Source organism: Ictidomys tridecemlineatus, chromosome 11 (genome assembly GCF_052094955.1).
Source record: "Ictidomys tridecemlineatus isolate mIctTri1 chromosome 11, mIctTri1.hap1, whole genome shotgun sequence".
Classification (NCBI taxonomy): domain Eukaryota; kingdom Metazoa; phylum Chordata; class Mammalia; order Rodentia; family Sciuridae; genus Ictidomys; species Ictidomys tridecemlineatus.
The window spans coordinates 50,175,647-50,198,807 of NC_135487.1; positions in this window are offsets into that span (position 1 = coordinate 50,175,647).

The following is a 23,161-nucleotide window of genomic DNA, read 5'->3' on the forward strand; positions in this document are numbered from 1 at the left end:
TGGTAAAGTGCATTGTATGTATAAAGGGGTTCAAGTCTTAGCACCAAAATAATAATACCTTTAAAAAATAATTGTTATGGGCTGGGGTTGTGGCTCAGTGGTAGAGCACTCGCCTGGCACATGTTGAGGCGCTGGGTTTGATCCTCAGCACTACATAAAAATAAAATAAAGATATTGTGTCCACCTAAAACTAATAAATAAATAAATAATTGCTCCATGACCCCACAGAGTCATGACTTTATTGTGTATGTGCGTACATGTGTATGTGCACATGCATGTGTGCATGTGTGTGAAAACTGTTGGCATACAACCTTAAAAAATGTCCATCAAGATGCTAACACGAGTGCTCAGCTTTGCAAAAGCTTCTCAACTGGTCAGTTCTGCCCTCAACTCATGCTCAATGCTCAAGCCCATTCAATTCTCCAAATTTTTCTCCCTCCACCTCCCTTTCCATAATCACACTCTTCTTCACTGTCTACATTCTATCCTTTATGTACTCGAGTCTAGTCCAAGGGAGAGGAGACCATGTCCCATGTCCAAAGATCATGGGGATTAATGCTCATCATGGCATTGCACACACGGTAGGCCCTTTCTCAGCACACAGGAACACAAGAGAGAAGTTGCTTGAGCCCGTGAACCTCCTTGCAGTGCTGGATTCTCCTTGGTGCTTAGGTGCTTGATTCTTTCACTACCATAGTTCCCAATTTACCTTGCAATATTTTCTCAAGCAGTTTCCACTCTAACTCCACATGTTTTTAGATCAGAGCCTATGGCTCCTCCTTTCCTAGGCAGTGAGCCTTCTCCTTGCATTCCTTCCTTCTACCTCCCTTCCTTGGACCTTCTGTAGTTCCTCAGTGCATTTTTTTTCTTTTTTTGTAATAATGGGGATTGAACCCAGGGCCTCACATATGCTAGGCAGGTACTGAGCTACATCTCCAAGCATTTTTTTTTCTTTTTTTAAATCTTACTTTGAGACGGGATCTTAATAAGTTACGCAGACTGGCCTTGAACTTCGGATCCTCCTGCCTCAGCCTCCCAAGTAGCTGGGATTAAAAGCATGCACCACCATGCCTGGCCTTCAGTACTTTTAATTCTTGCTCCTTTCTCCCAAAAGTTTGCCTCTTCTGTTGTCCACCCTCTGAGTCATCTCCTTTTTTAGGTACTGATGATGAATATAGAAAGATGAAGGTCAGGACCTGGGCAATCTGGAAGAAATGAGAGGAAAGAATTTCTCATAAGAATCTGGTGTTTATTTGAAAGAGTTTTTTTAAAAAAAGTTTTTTTTTTAAAGCTTTCTTAAGCTGAGGTTGACCTTTTTGCTAGTGTATCTGCCCTCCTTTTGTGCTAAAAGAGTGTCTCCTTTGCAACTTTCCACAGCATTACAGAAAACTCACTTCTATCTAAATATAATTGGAAGAGCAGGCTCCAGAAAGGTGCTGGAAGGAACCAAACATTACTTTGGTTCTGTTCTGTCACAGCACAAAGGCTTAATCCTCAGCCTAGCCCAGGGCTGCTCATTAGCTAGCTTGCCCTCAGGGTCACCCTGGGCTCTCTCTGGAAAAGGCATCTATCTTCAGTTCCTTAGTCCTCTCACAAAGACTGTGACTCTGATCTCAAAGAAGAATAGGTAAAGTAAAATGCCATTTTTGTCCTTGCCACCAGAACTTCTCTCTGTGGAAACAGGCGACAGGGTGGCACATGGGTCCCAATAACAACCTGAGTTATCTGATTCAAGGAGAAAATATTCTTACCAAAAAATCTGTAGGAGAGTAAAACATACACTAAGCTACCTAAATCTTGCCTGGGAACCCATATTGACTTGTTTTGTTTATGAAAGATGTAGGATCTCAAGTGTCCTTTCCAGCTCCAAAAGATGCAAGCACATTGAAGGCAGGGACTGAGTTCTATCATCAAAGGCTTTAAGAGCTACTGGTTCCATCCTGACACATACCTGCCCCAACAGTCCACAGCCCTGTGTTGCAGTTACTAATGAACAAAGAGAAGGCCAGACAGAACACCATTTCCATTTTCTGATGCTGAATTTGCTGGATTTGCCGCCAGAAATTCTATCTACTTTTTGTATGTAGCCTCTACATTGCTGTCTTCAAAGTACCTGAAACCTACTGCCTGGTTTATCAGGACCATCAATGTCATTACTGCTTCAAAGATACAATTCAATGAAACTGAATGATCATCCTGACCATCTCTCTTCACATTCTGATGACAAATCATAACACACACACACACACACACACACACACACACACACACACACACCATTTCAAATTCTTTTTGGAAATAGATATTTTTAAATAAATAAATAACAAGGACTTTTTTTCTGGACAGTGTTGGGAAGGATTTTCTGTGAATTCCCTGTTATTGAATCAACATGAATTTTGTCTTTTTAATTGAGTCCTCAGGATCAGTGTAACAAAAGTTCTAGAAAAAATGTTCAATGTGTGCTGCTCAGAGGAAGGACAAGCAGGTCTCTCTACTCCAGGGCTTTTCAGAACCTTTGATAAACTAATGTACATTGCAAATTACGGAGAAGATGATATACGATAGCCTTTTTCAGCATGTATTTGACCGCAGAGTCCTTTGTTACTGAGCAGCTCAGACAATATGTTTCATGCCCTTGTTTAAAGGGTAAAGGTTGCCTTATTGCTCAATCCTTTCTTCCTCCTCAGGTAGGAAAAAAAACAGTAACCATGAGAAGTACATTTTGGGAGGGAGCCATATGGGGCTGAATTTTTATCTGTTAGTTTGTAGTTGTCATCTAGAGAGATGTCCCATTTCACAAGGTGTTTTGTCTGACCACTCTGAGCAGGCACAGGCCTCCCTGCCTATTTCCCCAGGACACCTCCCATCCAACCAGCTACTTCTTTCCAATCCTGCTGGCTTCACTCACCCTCTTGGCTCTCAACCCTCCTGGTTTACTATCTTTGTTAGGTTCTATGCCTTGGCCTGTTGGCAGCTGTTTTTATTTCCAAGATTTTATTTATTTATTTATTATTTTTATTTCTGGCTACAAGACTTGGCTTCTACTCTGGGTGTGAGAACTCTGCTTGCTGCTCCAAATAGTATACTCCCATTCCTCACCACCTGCCTCACCTACCTGCTTGCTTCCACCGCCCCCCACCCCCCACACACACACATTTTCCAGCTTCCCTTGTAGATGCTTGCCCTAGCCCTGTCTTTGACCTTCACCTGTGGCTTGGCCCACAGTTATGAAGTAACATTGTCTACTGAAGCTTGCCAGGACCACAAAATATTGGAAGGAATTCTCTGGCCACATGAAAGCCCAACCCAGCTACAGCAGGAGAATACCGTGTGCGCCAAAACCCAATGTTAGCGTTTGGGTTCTTTTGTGTTCCCGAGGGTTTGCAGGTTACACCACATTACTCAGTGGGCATCCTAGAATCATTCGGCACCAATATCGATGTTGTTAGTGGAGACTTGTTCTTTCTATATTTTTAATATCATGTATCTGCTACTCAATAATCTGTAAACCTTGCTTATTCACACATTACTAAGAGTCATGATAGCCCTCTGCTTGTAAACCAGAGATTATGATCAGCCTGTCATTACATTTGATCTTCTTTTGTTTTTAGTTATTTTTTTCTGTTAGAGCCCTGCAGGCAGAAATGCCTCCAAATTAACATGGATTGTTAATATTCCAGACCACACGCACTTGATTCTTCATGTGGCTTTGAATTTTGCTACTGAGATGTTTGTGCGTGATATTTGGATGCTGAGAAAATATACCCAACTCAGCCTATTTTGCAGAGCTCCTTTGTTCCCGGAGGCAAACGTGGCATAATTTTGTTAAGGATTCAGTTAGGATAAGCCATATTCTTTCCCCAAGGTCACTTTTCAAAATCCTTGTCAATCAGTTTAATGAGAGATAAGTATGTACCCGCCTTTAGCACAGCCGAAAGGCTTCAGTTTCCAGGGTAAGTGTGTGTGCGTGTGTGTGGGAACTGGGGGGAGTTGAGGGCAGATAACGAGACCCTCACTAAGCGACAACGTGAGACAAGAGCATCTAAATACCTTATAGAGTTGACAAGGCTATTTATCAATTCAGAGTCAGGTATCACAAACAGGCATTGAAAGTATTCCTCAGTGCTCATTTTCATTAACCTAGATGTTTCCAAAAGACTAAGAGCATGTTGTAAATCATATTTTTTAAGGAATATGCTGAAGAAAACCAAGTTCCAGGAATGTTCTCAGAAGCAGCTGTTCACATCCACTGTCCTAGTCCATTTTCGGTTCTTAACAACACGATACCACAGACTGGATAAGTTACAAAGAAAAGAGGTTTATTTTGGCTCTTGGTTCTGGACCAAGGTCAAGGGCTTGCATCTGGTGATGGCCTTCTTGCCAGCAAAATCTGGAGGTGGCATGGGATAGCACAGGGCAAGAAACAAGGCATGTGGGAGAGACCTAACCAAACTGGCTTTTTTTATAGACCCTCACTCTAGATAACCCTTTAACCCATTAATCCATTACCTGCATGAATAGGTTATCTATTCATGATAGTCACCTCAGGAAACCTCTCTTAATAGCTCACAATGGGGATTAAATTTCAACATGAGTTTCAGAGGGGACAAACCATATTCACACCATAACATGTGCCCAAGCTTGTCAGTGTTTGTCTGGACCATGCACTTGCTCCATGCTGCTTGTTTATAGCTAGGCTGATCTATGCTATCCTTTGTGCCCCTTTGTCCACATTCATACATTCTCATCCCCAAGTCAACAGTAGTGGTCAGCTATTACCCTTCATAAATTAGCTGTTCTTCCTCTTGACCTTGCCAAAGCTTACTCACCTCTCAATGTCATATCCACACCATGATGTGTCAGTTCTAAACTCCAAAAGTGTAGAGGACTTGTCTATTTTTTTTAAACATGTCTATCTTTAAATACTGACTGTTTACTCAGTATCTGACATATAATAAATTCTCAAAAAACAGTTGTTGAGTAACAAGCAAATGAATGAGTTTTAGACACAGGCTAAGGAATTAAGAAGCCCGGGGTATTTAACAAAAGGTCAGTCTGAGCCCTACCTAAACTGACCAACCCTGCATGAGCAGTTCCAAGTACTCATCTGTTCATTCCTTGATGAATATTAAGCCCTAACTCTATACCAGCATGCCACCGAGTTCCACGGCAGATGCAAAGTCAAATCACATTTGCATCCAATTCTCCAGAACTGTATCCTCCAGTAGTGAAAAATAGACATGCACCGCAGTAAAAGGAATGCAAGGTTGAAAGTGACAAAATACAACTGAGAATAACAAGGAGAAATGAGAAAAGGAAAGAGATCAATTATTCAAGAGGATGTTAAAATGGGACTTTGCTGTCTCACTTTGAGAACAATCAGATAGATTCCAAGTACCCCACATGACTCCACTGCCCCAGAGCAAGGCGTCTGACCATTTACAGAGAGCATGCCTGGGGACCCTTGGAACATCGAGGAGCTGCTGTGCAAAAGGCCAGCAGTGAGGTCTTGGCTGGAGAGAAGGGTCAGTGTGCTGTTCGTTACCCTCCCACTGGTCCTCTTGGCAGAGGGGAAGGGGTGACTTTCCTTTACCTAGACTTGAGTGAGGGGAACTGAGGGCATCCCCCAAATTTGGAGAACTAGGGAATTTGTGTATTTACCTCAACAGGTTGTTTAAAGGTGAGCAATATGCCATCAGATGAGAGAATACAGAGAAGTGCAAACCAGTTCTGTAGTTCTACAAATAACAGGGCAAATTGGGAATCTTCTCAAAATGGATTGTGCTGAGGAGGACTGGCTACACTTTACCAAGTTGTGTGTGGTATATTTGGAAGCCTGGGCCTTTAGGAAGCAGATCCTAAGCTTCTTGCCAGAGGACAAGCATCATGATCACCAGGGCGACTGCCATTGGAAGTCTCAGCTGCATCCTCTCCAGAAAACCCACAAAAGCACTCCATGAGAGTCAGCATGCGGGGCGGGGGGGGGGGGGGGCAAAAGCACATCAGCTGATCCAGTGCCATTTCCTGTCATCTCGTCTGCCTCAACTGACACTAAGGGCTTAGATAAGCAGCTAGTGTGTGAGCGGAAGAGAGAGCTGATAACAGATGGAGAAGGTGACCAGTAAAAGTGTACCACCTCTTCTGTGTACTTCCAAGCCTGGGTGGGTCCCCCACTGGGGAAAGGGAGATGCTTTATATGGGATAAGAGTTTGAAGTTTTTTGATTGTTACCCTAAACCAGACTCAAGTCATGTGCTTATTAGGCTAGAATGAATTTCTTAAGGCCAAGCCAAAGGGACTATTTATTTGTTATCTAAGCATGATTGGAAAAGTCAAGGGATCTGCCCCAAATTTAATCCAGGGTGGGTTTAAAGTAAAGATCAAGATAAGAAAACTGTTGCTGTCTGATTGCACTTATCTAGTGATGATTAATTCCATAAATCATTTACAGTGATTCTAGCTAAGGACATCAGCAAAGAAACAGAAAAGAAGGGGAGAGGAGAGACGGGACACAACTAAAGTACAGTAAAGTCGATTTCTATACATCAGCAAAAATGAGGAAATAAAATCTGAAAGATAATACCATTTATTATAGCATAAAAACAAACACACACCATGCAAAGATCTAAAGTTCAGAGCTAAGTTTGGCAAATGTATACAGCCATAACCAACATCCAAATCACGATACAGAGTATTTCCATTGCTTCATCATGTGCTCTCATGATCCTTTATAGGTAAATCTATAGAGGGAACCACTGTTGTGATGTTTGGTCATAATCAATTAGTTTTGCTTGTCTTAATATTCAGCTAAGTGGAATCATGCAATGTGTTCCTTATTATATCTGGTTTCTTTTACTCAGCACGTTAATTTTGAGATTCTTCTACACTGTTGAATTTGGGAGTAGCTCCTTCTGTTTTATCTTTCAGTGAAACTCAAAATTATAAACATTACATATTGTCTCTCCATTCTCCTATAGATGGACTTTTGCTTAACTCCAGTTTCTGTTTATTTTGACTGAAGTTACTATGAGCATTCTTGTTCAAATATTCTTGTGGGCATTTCATTCCCCTTAGATAAATACCTAAGAGCAGAATTGCCAAGTCATATGTTTGTTTAACTTAGCAAGAAATGGTTATTTTAAGTTACCCCTAGTAATAGATGAGAGCTCTGGATGCTTCACACCTGTGTTTGTTTCCTAGGGCTGCCATAACAACACACTGCCAACAGGGTTCCTTACAACAATCATCTTTTGTTGTTTTACAGTTACGGAGTCTAGAAATCCAAAATCAAGAGGTTGGCAAGGCCACACCCGCTTTGAAGCCTCCAGAGGAGGATCTTTTCCATCTTCTGGTAGTCCCAGATGTTCCTTGGCTTGTGGACACATGATTCCAATTTGCCTTCATTTTCACATGATGTCTCTCCTGGTGTCTGTCATTCATGGTCATCTTCCACAAAAACATCAATCCTATTGGATTAGGGTCTACCCTACTCCAATATAACCTCATCTAATTGACCTTGTTTCCAAAGAAGATCACAATATGAGATATTAGAGGTTAGAGATTCAATCTATTTATTGGGGTAGAGGAGGAAACAAAAAAACTTGTAACAACACTTTTGTCCACTTTCCATGCTTTGGGTCTCATAATCGCTACCATCTACCAGGTATAAGGTAGTATCTAATTGTGGTTTTAATTTATATTTAACTGATGATTATTGAAGGTGAACATCTTTTTATTTACTTACTGACTATCTTTACATATCTTCTTTTATGAAGTGACCGTTCAGGTTTTTCTCTATTTAATTTTTTAAGATAATGATCTGTAGCTAATACATTTTATACGCTTCGCTCTGCAGTACAGCATGTTTCACTTTAAAAATTTCTCAATGTCATGTATAAGAAATTTTGGCTACCCAAATTTTATATAGATATTCTTCTATATTTTCTTCTATAGGTTTTAATAGGAAAAGGTGATGATTTTTTTTTTAATATTTGCTCTACATCTATTGAGATGCTATTTTTCCCTTTTATTTAGTTAATGGAGTGACTTACATTGACTAGTTTTATGTGTTAAATTAACCTTATGAGTTTCTGGGATTGATCTCTTGATTATGATATATTTGTCTTTTTATGTGTTGCATGCTTGAACTTATATTGAACGAATATTTTGCATGAAGGATATTGATCTTTAGGTTTCTTTCTTTTTCTCCTCTTCATGCCCCTCCTCCTCCTCCTCCTCCTCCTCCTCCTCCTCCTCCTCCTCCTCCTCTTCCTCCTCCTCTTTCTACCAGGGATTGAACTACTCAGGGCACTTGACCACTAAGCCACATCCCCAGCCCTAGTTTGTATTTTATTTAGAAACAGGATCTCACTGAGTTGCTTAGCCCCTCACTTTTGCTTAGGCTGGCTTTCAACTCACAATCCTCTTGTCCCAGCCTCCTGAGTCTCCGATTATAGGCATGTGCCACCATGCCCAGCTTGATCTTTAGTTTTTTATGATAGTATTATGTTTTTTAGTTTTTGATATAGGATTTAATGGCTCCATGAAGTGAGTTGGAAAAAGTCCCATATCCTTCTATTTTCAAAAACAAATTATGTAAAATCGGTATCATTTATTCTTTAATGCATGGTTGATTTCACCAGGGTAGATATCAGAGCACAAGTTTTCTCTAGGAAGATTTCTAATTACATATTCAATAAATAGATATAGAATCCTTCAGATTTTCTATTTCTTGTTTTTAAGTTTAGTAATTGAGGGCTTTCAAAAAATGTGTCCATTTCTTTAAAAATTATGTCATTCATCCAGTGGCACATGACTATAGTCCCAGTAACTTGGGAGGCCAAGAAAGGATGATAGCAAATTCAAGGCTAGCCTCAGAAAATGAAGGAGGCCCTTAAGCACTTGCCATGACTCTGTTTCAAAATGAAAAACAATAAGAGCTGGGGATATAGCTCAGTGACAAAGTATCTCTGGATTCAATCCCCACTATCAAAAAAAAAAAGCTGTATAATTTATTGTCAGAGTATTCTTTTATTATATTCTTTTAATGTTTATAAGATCTGAAGTGATGTTTCCTTTCACATACTAGCAATTTGTACTTTCTTTTTATTATTTTTCATTTGAGCAGAAATGGTAGGGTATATTTTTTTCATCTTTTCAAAGTACGATGGCTTTGAAAATTTTAATGGTTGTCTACTTTATTTTTTAAAAAATTTATTTATTCTAATTAGTTATATACGACAGTAGAATGCATTTTCATTCATTGTACACAACTGCAGCACAATTTTTTATTTCTCTGGTTGTACATGATGTAGCGTCACACCATATGTGCAGTCATACATGTACCTAGGGTAAGGTGTCCCTCTCATTCTACCATCTTTCCTGCCCTCACGCTCGCTCCCCACACCTCCCTCCCCCTTTGCCCAATCAGGGTTCCTCCATTTATCCCATGCCCCCTCCCATTATGGATCAGCATCCACTTATCAGAGAAAACATTTGGCCTTTGGTTTTTGGGGATTGGCTTACTTCACTTAGCATGATATTCTCTAACTCCATTCATTTACCTGCAAATGCCATAATTTTATTCTCTTTTAATGCTGAGTAATATTCCACTGTGTATATATACCACAGTTTCTTTATCCATTCATCTATTGAAGGGCATCTAAGTTGGTTCCACAATATAACTATTGTGAATTGAGCTGCTATACACATTGATGTGGTATGTTTTTGTAGTATGCTGATATTAAGTCCTTTGGTTAGAGACGGAGGAGTGGGATAACTAGGTCAAAGGGAAGTTCCATTCCAAGTTTTCTAAATCTCCATAGTACTTTCCATAGTGGTTGTACCAATTTGCAGTCCCAACAACAATGTATGAGTGTGCCTTTCCCCCTACATCCTCGCCAACACTTATTGTTTGCATTCTTGATAAATGCCATTCTGACTAGAGTGAGGTGAAATCTTAGAGTAGTTTTGATTTGCATTTTTCTAATTACTAGAGATGTTGAACAGTTTTTCATATATTTGCTGATCGGATATATCTTTTTCTGGGAAGTGTCTGTTCAGCTCCTTAGCCCATTTATTGATTGGGATTTTCTTTTTTTGTATTAAGTTTTTTGAGCTCTTTATATATCCTGGAGATTAGTGCTCTATCTGACGTGTATGTGGCAAATATTTGCTCTCAAAATGTAGGCTCTCTCTTCACCTCATTGATTGTTTCTTTTGCCAAGAAGAAGATTTTTAGTTTCAAATCATCTCATTTATTGATTCTTGATTTTATTTCTTACACTTCAGGATTCTTGTTAAGAAAGTTGGGGCCTAATTCCACATGAGCAAGATTTGGGTCTACTTTTTCCTCTATTAGGTGCAGAGTCTCTGGTCCAATTCGTAGGTCCTTGATCTACTTTGAATTGAATTTTGTGCATGGTGAGAGATAGGGGGTTAGTTTCATTTTCCTTCATATGGATTTCTATTTTTCTCAGCACCATTTATTAAAGAGGCTATCTTCTCTCCAATGTATGTTTTTCGCATCTTTGCCTAGTATGAGATAATTGTATTTATGTGGGTTTGTCTCTGTGTCTTCTATTCTGTACTATTGGTCTATATGCCTATTTTGGTGCCAATACCATGCTGTTTTGTTACTATAGCTTTGTAGTATGGTTTAAGTTCCGGTATTGTGATGCCTCCTGCTTTACTCTTTTTTTTTTTTTTAATATTTATTTATTTATTTTAGTTTTTGGCGGACACAACATCTTTGTATGTGGTGCTGAGGATCGAACCCGGGCCGCACGCGTGCCAGGCAAGCGTGCTACCGCTTGAGCCACATCCCCAGCCCAACCTCCTGCTTTACTCTTGTGGCTAAGGATTGCTTTGGTTATTCTGAGTCTCTTATTTTTTCAAAAAACTTTCATGTTGCCTTTTCTATTTCTATAAGGAATAATGTTGGGATTTTAATTGGAATCACATTGAATATGTATAGTGTTTTGGGTAGTATGACCATTTTGACAATATTAATTTTGCCTATCCAAAAGCATGGGAGATCTTTCCATCTTCTAAGGTCATCTTCAATTTCTTTCTTTAGTGTTCTATAATTTTTATTGTAGAGGTCTTTCACCTCTTTTGTTAAATTGATTCCCAAGTATTTTATTTTATTTTTTTGAGGCTATAATGAATGGGGTAGTTTTCCTAATTTCTCTTTCAGAGGATTCATCACTGATGTGTAGAAATTCATTTGATTAATAGTTATTGATTTCTGGGTATTGCTACTTTGATAAATTCATTAATTAATTCTAGAAGTTTTCTGGTGAAGTTTTTTGGGTTTTTTTTTTTTTTTTGGATCCTCTAAGTATAGAATCATGTCATCAGCAAATAATGATAGCTTGAGTTCTTCTTTTCCTATTAGACACTACTGAAATGTAGAATACAATCAAAAACTATTTTGAAAATTTATACTCCAGTAAAATAGAAAATCTCAAAGACACCAACAAATTTCTAGAGGTATATTTCATTTCTTTCATCTGTCTATTTGCTCTGGCTTGAGCTTCAGGGACTATGTTGAATAGAAGTGGTAAAAGTGGGCATCCCTGTCTTATTCCAGTTTTTAGAAGGAATGCTTTCAATTTTTTCTCTATTAAAATGATGTTGGCCTTGGGTTTAGCATAGATAGCTTTTACAATGTTGAAGTATGTTCCTACTATCCCTAGTTTTCATATTGTTTTGAACATGAAAGGATGTATTTTGTCAAGTGCTTTCTCTGCATCAATTGATACAATCATATGATTCTTATTTTTAAGACTATTGATATGATGAATTACATTTATTGATTTTTGTATGTTGAACCAACCTTTCATCCCTGGAATGAACACCACTTGATCATGGTGCACAAATTTTATATGTTTTTGTAAGTGATTTTTGAGAATTTTATTCAGAATTTTTCATCAATGTTCATAAGGGATATTGGTCTGAAGTTTTCTTTCCTTGATGTGTCTCTGTTTGGTTTTGATATCAGGATGACACTAGCTTCATGGAATGAGTTTGGAAGGGTTCCCTCATTTTCTATTTTATGGGATAATTTGAGGAGTATTGGTATTAATTCTTCTCTGTAGCCGAGTAGTTGTGAATCTGTCTGATACTGGGCTTTTCTTGGTTGGTAGGCTTTTGGTGGTGTTTTCTATTTCTTTGCTTGAAACTGACCTATTTAAATTGTGTATGTCCTCTTGACTGAGTTTGGTTTGATCATATGCCTCTAGAAATTTGTCAGTATCTTTGAGGTTTTCTATTTTCCTGGAGTATAAATTTTCAAAATACTTTTAATTGTCTTCTGTATTTCAGTAGTGTCTGCTGTGATATTTCTTTTTCTTCACAAATTTTAGTAAATTGAGTTTTCTCTCTCCTTATTTTTGTTAGTTTGGCTAAGGATTTGTCAATCTTATTTATTTTTTCATAAAACCAGTTTTTTGTTTTGTTATTTTTTAAAAATTATTTCTTCAGTTTCAATTTCACTGAATTACACTTTGATTTTATTTTCTGTCTTCTACTACTTTTGGTGTTGTTTTGTTCTTCTTTTTCTAGGGCTTTGAGATGTAATTTCAGGTTGTTTATTTGTCGACTTTTTATTCTTTTAATGAATAAGCTTAATGCAATGGACTTTCCTCTTAGCACCACCTTCATAGTATCCCAGAAATTTTGATAAGTTGTATCAGAGTCCTCATTTACTTCTAAGAATTTCTGAATCTCCTCCCTGATATCTTCTGCAACCCATTGTTCATTTAGTAGCATATTATTTAGTTTCCAGGTGTTGGAGTAGCTTCTCTTTTTTTATTTCATCATTGATTTCTAATTTTATTCCATTATGGTCAGATAGAATGCAGGGTAGTATCTCTATTTTTTTTTTTATATTTTCTAAGAGTTACTTTGTGATATAACATATGGTCTATTTTGGAGAAGGATCCATGTGCTGCTGAGAAGAAAGTGTATTCACTCATTGATGGGTGAAATATTCTATATATGTCTGTTAAGTCTAAATTATTGATTGTTTTATTGGCTTCTATATTTTCTTTGTTTGGTTTTTGTTTGAAAGATCAATCCAGTGGTGATAAAGGTGTATTAAAGTCATATGGTATTATTGTGTTGTAATTTGATTCTTGTTGTTAAGAAGAGTTTGTTTGATATACATAGCTGCCCCATTGTTTGGTGCATAGATATTTATGACTATTATATCTTGTTAAGGTATGAATCCCTTAAGCAGTAATGAAATGTCCTTCTTTACCCTTTTTCATTAGCTTTGGTTTGAAGTCCACTTTATCTGATATGAGGATGGAAAACCCTCTTGTTTACACAGTCCATGTGAGTGGTACATTTTTTCCCCACCCTTTCACCTTTAGTCTGTGGATGTCTTTTCCTGTAAGTTGAGTCTCTTGAAGGCAGTATACTATTGGGTCTTTGTAAAATCCAATCTTCTAGTCTATGTCTTTTAATTGATGAGTTTAGGCCGTTCACATTCAGGGTTATTATTGAAATATAATTTGTATTCCTGGACATTTTGGTTTATTTTTGGTTTTTAATTTGATGTGGTTTCTCCTTTGATTGGCCTTTTCCTCAGTGTAGTTTCTCCCTTTTCTGATTTTCATTGTCATTTTTCATTTTCTTGTCCTAGAATATTTTGCTGAGGCTATCTCGCTGTAAATTCTTTTAACTTTTGTTTATCATGAAAGATTTTTATTTTGTCATCAAATATGAAGTTTAATTTTGCTGGATATAAGATTCTTGGTTGGCATCAGTATTCTTTCAGAACTTGGTATATCTTGTTCCAGGATCTGTTGACTTTGAGGGTCTGGGTTGAAAAATCTTCTGAGATCAAAATTGGTTTCCCCCTATATGTATTCTGATTACTCTCTCTTGCAGCCTTTAAGATTCTATCCTTATTCTGTATGCCAGGCATTTTCATTATAATGTTCCTTGTTGTAGATCTGTCATAATTTTGTGCATTTGGTATTTGATTTTCTAATTCATTCTTTATGTTTGGGAAATTTTCTGATATTTTTTCATTGAAGAGATGGTACATTCCTTTGATTTGAATCTCTGTGCCTTCCTCTATCCCAATAAATCTTAGATTTGGTCTTTTGAAGCTATCCCATAATCTTGGATGTTCTATTCATGGTTTCTTACCATCTTCACTGTGTGGTCAACTTTATTTTCAAGATTGTATATTTTGGAGGCTGGGGTTGTGACTCAGCAGTAGAGTGTTCACCTAGCACATGCAAGGCCTTGGGTTTGATCCTCAGCACCACATAAAAATAAATAAATTAAATAAATGTATTCTGTCCAAATATAACTAAAAAAAATAAATATTTTTTTAAAAAGATTATATATTTTGTCTTCATTATCTAATGTTCTGTCTTCCAAGGGATCTTTCTCCTGAGTTTTTTATTTGGTTTATTGTTTTCTTCATTTCAAGGATTTCTGATTGTTTGTTTGCTTTTTCAGAATCTCTCTCTCTTTCTTGAAGTAATCTTTTGCTACCTGTATTTGCTCCCTTATCTCTTTGTTGGTGTGATCAATAGTTGCCTGTATTTGCTCTCTTATCTCTTTGTTGGTATGATCAATCTTTGCCTGTATTTACTCTCCTATGTCATTTTTTCATTCACAGATCATTTTAATTATGTACCTTCTGAACTCTTTCTCTGTCATTTCATCAACTGTGCTGTGAATGGATTCTATTATTGTAGTATCTTGGTTTGTTTGGGGCACTTTCTTCCCTGTGTTTTTGATGTTGTCTATGTGTCATCCTTTCTTTCAGTGAGAATCTGAGGTATTACAGTTTCTACCCTATAAGCTTGTGTCCCTATAGATTACCTGTACCTCAACTTGGTGTTGGACTTTCCAATCACTGGGCCAGTGTTCCACAATGAATGCTACTGCAACTAAAGGTGGTGGCAGCAATTGTGAAGTAACTCAGTATAACAGTGGGGGTGTCCCAAGATGGATGCAACCACTTTCAGAGTTGAGGCTGAAAAGGTGAAACTTCAATGACTTTGGGCTGCCTGTTTGGAGATGCAGCTGTCTCCAGACCCTATTTGTTGCCTCAAGGGTACTATGTGGGGAGGGCTATGGCAATGGCTGCAGTGTCCCAAGATGGAGGCAAGCTGAGGGAACAAAAAATGGTGATAAATGGGGAGCCCTAGCATGGTCTCTGCTCTGTGCAGGGGAGGTCCTTGGCCTGAGCTCTCACATAGGTCATGTGGGCAGTCCTGGGTCTGGCCTGGGCCTGGGATCCTGTGTGGATCAGTGGTGGGGGGAGTCCTGGGACTGCCAGATGGTCCTGGACCTGGGTCTGGATTCTGGCATGGGTCAGCAGGTGTGGTCCTAGGCCTGACTTGGGCTGGTCTCCCACGTGGGTCTGTAGGAGCCATCTTTTGTTTTTACTTTTTGCCACTCTTTATTATTTCTTACTTATATATACTTTGCATTTAATTTTGTTCTTTCTCTAACACCTCCCATTAAAATCTTAGATCATTGGGCTGGGGTTGTAGCTCAGTGGTAGAGCACTTGCCTAGCACATAGATACACTGGATTCAATTATCAGCACTACATAAAAATAAAGAAATAAAGCTACTTAAAAAAAAACTTAGATCATTGCTTCTGAACCTGTGTCCTTTTCAAATAAATACATTTAAAGCTATAACTTTTTCTCTAATCACTGCTTTAGTGATATTTTAGACAACTTTTTGTCAGTGTGATCAAAATACTTGACAAGAACAAGTAACAGGAGGGAAAGTTTATTTATTTATTTTATTTGTTCTTTTTAGATATACATGACAGTAGAGTGTATTCTGTCATATTATACATCCATGGAGTATAACTTCCCATTCTTGTGGTTGTACATGAAGTAGAGTTACATTGGTCATGGGGAAAGTTTATTTTGACTCTATAGTTCCAGAGATTCAGTCTACAATTGGTCAATTCCATTACTCTGGGCTCAAGGTGAGGAAGAACATTATGGTGGAAGGACATGGCGGAGGAACACTGCTCACCTCATTTCAGCAAGGAAGCAGAAAGGAGGAGGGGAAAGGGGCCACAGGGAAGATGCACCCTTCCAGGGTACACCTCCAGTGAGCCACCTCCTCTGATCATGCCTCACCTGCTATAATTACCACCCAGTTTGTCCATTCAAACTAGGATAAACTGATTAGCTTACAGTTCCCACAATTCAATCATTTCACCCCTGAACATTTCTGCATTAATACAGGAGCTTTAGCCATCATTTAATTGGAGCGGATTTACCTAATTTCTAAATGTTTAGAAATATTATAGATAAGTATTATAAATAATAATAATATAGATAATATTATAGATAATACTATAGATAATATAGTTATTGATTTCAAATTTAATTCCATTGTGGTCAAACAACATATTCTGTATGGTATCTAACTTTGGAAATCTGCTCAGTGTTGTTTACAACTAAGAAAATATCTGTTTTGATCAAGGTACACTTAGAAAGAATGTATACTATAGATGTACGTATACTATAGATGTACGTATACTATAGATGTATGTATACTATAGATGCTGTAAAATATATATATATACTATTATATATGTATATACATATATTTTATAATATATATATACACTATTGTATTAGGTTATGTTGTTGACTTACCATCCCCTTACTTTTTTTTTATTGCTTGTTTTTTTTCCATTTCTGAGAAGAGGTATTGAAATCTCTAGTTATAGTTGTGATTTTACCTATTTTTCTTTATGTTCTGACATATTTTGCTTCATGTAGTTTCAAATTCTGTTTTAAGATGCATAAATATTTAAAATTGTTATGTCTTGAATTAATCTATACATCATCATAAATTCTTTCTCTTTCTCTGCCAGTATTCCTTATTTAGAAGTCTACTTTTTAAATATCAACATAGCCATACCAGCTTTCAGGGAATTAATATTTTTATGGAATGCATTTTTTATTTTCTTAGTTTCAAATTATATGTTTATATGTCTATATATGAGTGTCTATATATCTAGATAGATATACATTTGTCTTTGTTCTTTTTATTTTTAATGCATTGTAGTTATACATAATAGCAGGTTTCATTTTGATAAATTTGCAAATGGGCATATAAAATTTTTCTCCATTTTAATCTTTAGTACTATCTCCTTCCCTTTTTTCCTCCCTCCCTCTGATCCCTTTCTGTTACTTCCTTCTATTAATTAATTCATTCATTTTAATTGGTACATTATAGTTTTATATAAAATTGTACTGCATTGTGGTATGTTTCTACATCCATGTGGCATAATTTGACCAACTGTGTTCCCCACTTAGTCCCTTTTGCCACCCCTTCTCCCTCACCTTTGATCCCCTGATTCTACTCTAGTGCTCTCCCTTCTATTTTCACAAGATCCCCCTTTTTTGTTCTTTTTTTTCTCTCTAGATTCCACATATGAGAGAATATTCCTTTATATTTAAAATGCATCTCTCATAAACATTATTAAGTGGGTTTTCTGTTTTTAACTTATTTGACAATCTCTATCTGGTAATTGAAATATTGACATTTATGTTTAATGAAATTATTGATATGGTTGGGCTTAAATCTCTTTGTTTTCCACTCATTCTGTTTTCCCCTACTTTTCTATTCTATTCTTTTTTTTTTTGACTTATTGAGTATTTTACTTAAACTTTTCTATTAGTTTTTTAGCTCTTGTTTGTATGTCCTTTCCATGTGTAATAAACCTATTCACTCTCCTTTCCTCTTTGTGCTATTATACTATTATGGTCATATATTTTTTGACTATACATGTCATTAAATTCCATAATACATTCAATTATTTTTGCTTTAAATATTAATTGACCTTAAAGAAATAAAAAAGTGGACCTACATGTGTCCACATAGTTATCATTTGTGTTGTCTTTATTCTGTCAAATACCTCCAAATTTCCCCCTAGTTTCATTTTTTTTTCAGCCTCAGGAACTTTTTAAATATTGCTTTTAGTGAATATCTATAGGAAATAAATCACCACAGCATTGTTTTAGCTGAAAATCTTCATTTTTTTTCTTTATTGTTGAAAGATATTTTTATAGGGCATAGGATACTCAATTGACAGTTTTCTATTTTAATCCTTTAAAGATGCCATTCTTTTTTTTTTTTTTTTTTTTTTTTTTTTTTTTTTTTTTTTTAAAGAGAGAGTGAGAGAGAGAGGGGGACAGAGAGAGAGAGAGAGAATTTTAACATTTATTTTTTTTTCTTATTTCTTGGCAGACACAACATCTTTGTTGGTATGTGGTGCTGCTGAGGATCGAACCCGGGCCGCACGCATGCTAGGCGAGCGCGCTACCGCTTGAGCCACATCCCCAGCCCCCTAAAGATGCCATTCTATTGAATTTTTGCTCCATTTCTTTTTCTGACAAGAATAGTATATTATTTTAATGCAATATGTACTCTTCTCTGACTTTTAAAATTCCTTCTCTTTATCTTTGGGTGAGTAGTTGGAGTATCATTTCATTAGATATAGTGTCCTTTGTATGTAACCTTTAAGGAGTCTCTGAGCTACTTGTATTTGTGCATTGGTATATTTCACTATATTAGGGAAATTTAATTTTTGATTATTTGTGGTACTGGAGATTTAGCCCAGGGCCTAACAATGTTAGACAAGCCGTCTACTGCTGAATTATATCTCCAACCTTATTCATTCTTTTATTTATTTTTTTTAAATCTCTGTCTTCAAGTTTGCTTAATTTCTATTGCCTGTTTTCTAGTTGAGTAATCCTTTCCTCCAGTGTCCTATCTTCTCTAACTTCTACTAGGTACATTTTTCTTTTCCAACATGGCATTTTTCAGTTCTAGAATTTCAACTAGGTTCTATTATAGTTTCCATTTCTCTTCTGGGATTCCCTGTCTGCCCATTTTTCCTTTTAAATCCTTTCACATATTTATAAGAGCTGTTTGAAAATCTTTGTCTCAATGCTAACATCAGTTATTTGTGCGTCTGTTTCTTTTGTTTTCCCTTCAGTAAGTACTTTATATTTTCCTGCTTCCAAATATCTAGTAAGTTTTTATTTTACCCTGGATATTTTAGATAATAAATTATAGAGATGACACATTTTTATATCTTTCTTGGGAGTCAGTTAAGTTACTGATCACATTAATCTTAAATGGAAACTTGTTTTAGGTGTTATTACAGTGCATTTATTTATGTTTTGCCTTAAATTCTACAGTAGTCCATAGTCCTCGACTTACTCATAGGTGTGGCTTTTTCCACAGTTTTAGTGGAAAGTGTAAAATGTGTACTAGATGGCTGTCACTTGGCAGCACTTAAATTTCAATCCTTTCTCCCCAGCTCCATAGCTATTAGAACCTCTGACTTACATGTAGTGCTTTATGCATATGAAGTTTGGAGTCACTTAGAAAAGCATTCCTTTCAGATAGCAAAATATTTCCTGCTTATCCCCAGGGAACAGGTTTCAAGATCTTAGTGAATGTCCAAAACCTTGGATGATACTGAGTGAACCTTAAGGGTACTATATTTTTTCTTATGTATACATAGTATGATAAATTTTAATTTATACCTAGCAAGAGATTAACAATAACAACTAATAATAAAACAAAACAATCATAACAGTATACTGAAATAAAATTTAAAAGAATATGATCTCTCTGTGTCAAAATACCTTATTGTACTTTACTCACCCTTCTTGTAATGATGTAAGATGATACCGTGCCTATCTGATGAGATGAAGTGAGGTGTGTCAAAAACGTTGGGATATAGAATTAGACTCCTACATAAGGGTGACTGGAGCACTCGTACTGCATACTACAGTCTGTAACTGAGATGCCACTGAGTGACCACCAACAGGTCATGCGCACAGCGTGGATATACTGGACAAAGGATGGGTCACATCCCGGGAGGGATGGAGTAGAACAACCCAAGATTTCATCATGCTGCCTTAAAAGGCTCCCAAATTAAATTGTTTATTTCTGGAATTTTCCATTTAGTATTTTCAGACTGTGGTAGACCATAAGTCACTGAAACTGCAGAAAGTGAAGCACAGAGAATGGAGTATATTGGAATCTGATTTTTTCTACTAAAGATCAGCTATATTTTTGGTGGAGCATTATTAAAGAAGTGTGGTCTTATAAAAAGACTGAGTACGTTTGTAAACACTGAGGAATAATAATCCGAGTTACTACTTAATTTTTTGTAAGTAGATGCTTTAATACTAATGTTGACCTTTCCATGACTTTAGGCAAGTTTTAACTTAGGATCAGGTAATGGCCTCTGTACTTTGATTCCTTAATGTCTGGTTTGAAGTTTATAGGATAAGCCATTATTTCAATGTATTATGAAATTGGCCAACAGAGAATAAAAGGAATTAGGGTTTCTCAGCAAGCTTATATAATTTTGACTTTGGCTTGAATATTTTACTCCCTTTCAGCTCCCCTTTCTGTTTTGCTTAAATGCATCCCCACACAAAATTGATGAAAGATGGCAAAGATCCACATGCCACTATTGTTTAAGTGCAAGTCCATGACAACCTGAATCTAAAATGAACACTTGAGTCAGTGTTAATGAATCAGTACATTCATAATTGGAAAATAAGGCTTTTTCTCCCTCCTCCTGACTTGCTGATACCTCTCATTAGCTGGTGGCTCTGAGAATGCCTGTGATAAGCATCCGAAGGCAGAGTTGGATGGAGAAATATTCTAATCCTATTGATAGGAGAAGAAAAGGGAAAGGAGCTGGGAATTTTTTTTACCCACTTTATGGTATTTTAATTAGGCTAAGACTTTGTTGTGTCATTTATAAGCTGAAGGAATACATGGACAGCTGCATTTTATATATTGAGTGGCTATAAATAGAAGAATTGATATAGAAAAGATTAAAAAGCTATGTGGATAATAGGTGTCTGTTACCTCCTGGAACACTATTAATGCTTTTATTAAGGAATGCCAGTCTGTATACCTCCTTCTTGGAAATAGAATTTTCTAACCAAGAAAGACTGGAGCCAGAATTCTGAACCCTGGGGAATTATAAGAGAACCTCCCTTTAAATGCTCACATATAAGACTCTGAGCAAAATTTATTGCATATTAGTATATAACTTTATTTAAAATCTCTCTTTCCCATCAATAAGTAATTCCAGAACCCATCTCTGTTCACTGCCTCTGACACATGGTCTGGCTCCATGTAGTTCCTCAACAAATGTTTGTGGATAAGAAAAAAATTTTTTTAAAATGTTAGTTCAATGATTATAAACATTTTATATCTTTAAAAGGTTCATGGCTTTTAAATACTTTTTTTTAGTTGTAGATGAACACAATACCTTTGTTTTATTTATTTATTTTTATGTGGTGCTGAGGATTGAACCCAGTGCTTCACATGTACTGGGCAAGCACTCTTATCACTGAGCCACAACCCCGGCCCAAATTCATGTCTTTTATTAATCCATACACTTTATTTGGCTTCTGGTTTATTAGAACAGTGAGTGAGACACTCATCCCAATAACACCTGTCAAAGTAGCTGGTCCTAAAACTCCAGCACCTCATTTCCCTGAAGGGCATTCCCCACGAAGGTGACAACGTTGCTATTCTTGTCCACCTTATAGTGTCCCAGGACAGCCATCTCAACTTTCCTTTCTCTTATGCTGTTACTTCTTGGGAGAGGTCTAAGCTGCTTTCTTCCTTGTCTTTGTAATCCATCTTCCATTGCTTGCCAGCAAATGTCAGCCTTGGCTGATGGCTTATCAGTAGGACTTTCTTCCTTATCTCACATCGTGGCCTTTCTACTCTTCTTTTGTATATAAGGTTCAAACTCAAGAACCCTGGTCTTCCTTGGAAGGGTTTTTAATGGAAATCTCTGCAGATAGCAGATTAGAAAGCAAGTTGGTTTTTTGTTTGTTTGTCTGTTGCAGTGCTGGGGATTGAACCCAGGACCTCATGCATGCTAAGCAAGCATTTACCACTGAGCTATTTCACCCACCCACCTACTGCCAGCACACAAGATTAATTTTCAAAGAGATTGATTATATAAAATTATCAAGAATAATTGTCGGGGGGCTGGGGCTGTAGGTCAGTGATAGAGCACTAACCTAGCATATATGAGGTATTGGGTTCTATCCTCAGCACCACATAAAAATAAATAAATAAAATAAAGGTATTATGTCCATCAACAAATTATATATATATATATATATAAAATTTGTTATATATAAATTGGCTGATATATTTATATACATATAAAATTGGCTGGTATAGCAAATCAGGACAAATATAAAACTAAACATATTTATAAGAAGACATGAGAAAAAAGATGAAGAAATGAACATGCCCACTTTCTCTAATGAAAATACTAATATTGTGGAAATAGATTAAAAAATTTTTGGAAGAAATTTGTAAACATACTTTACAAAATGTTTACAAGAAATTAGTCATTTGATTTTTTTCTGAATGTACTCCTACCACTTACTATCTATGGGGCCAATTACTGCTCCAGGCTTCGTGTGGAATGCAGACATCTGGTAGATGAGTTTAAAGGAGCTGGCATTCTAATAGGAAAGACTAGGAAGTTTGCAAACATTCTATCGCTGTGAATTTAAAAGAAAGAGCGGTGCACCCAGTGAGAGCTGTGTTGGAAGATGTCAGCCACAGCACTCTAAACTGGTTTCCTTGTGTCATTGTGCTGATGTCGCTTCAGGATCCCATCAGGAGAGGCATCTAAATCACAACCCCCTTCAGCTCAGATTGGCCCCATACAATCAAACTAACCCTTTCATTCTCTAGCTCTAGGAATCTCTTAAATTCTCCCTGAAGATTACTCCTTTGTTTCCTGAATTTCAAATTTTCCAGAATGGGTAACATTGAACCCTGAGTAGTGTGGTGGTACACACCTGTAATCCTAGCTACTCAGAGGCTGAGGCAGGATTGCAAGTTGTAGGCCAGCCTGGGCAATTTAGTCAGATTCTGTCTCGAAATAAAAAATAAAAAGGGCTGGAGATGTGGCTTAGTAGTAGAACCCCCCAGGTTTAATTCTCAGTACTGAGGGAAAAAGTGTAACATTGCCACTGGTGGTAAGGACCCCCCAAAACAACCAACCAATATAAGAGAAATAAATCATTCAGGAATGGGGGGAGGGTGGGTAAGCACTGCAATTCTCCCCCTCCTTTT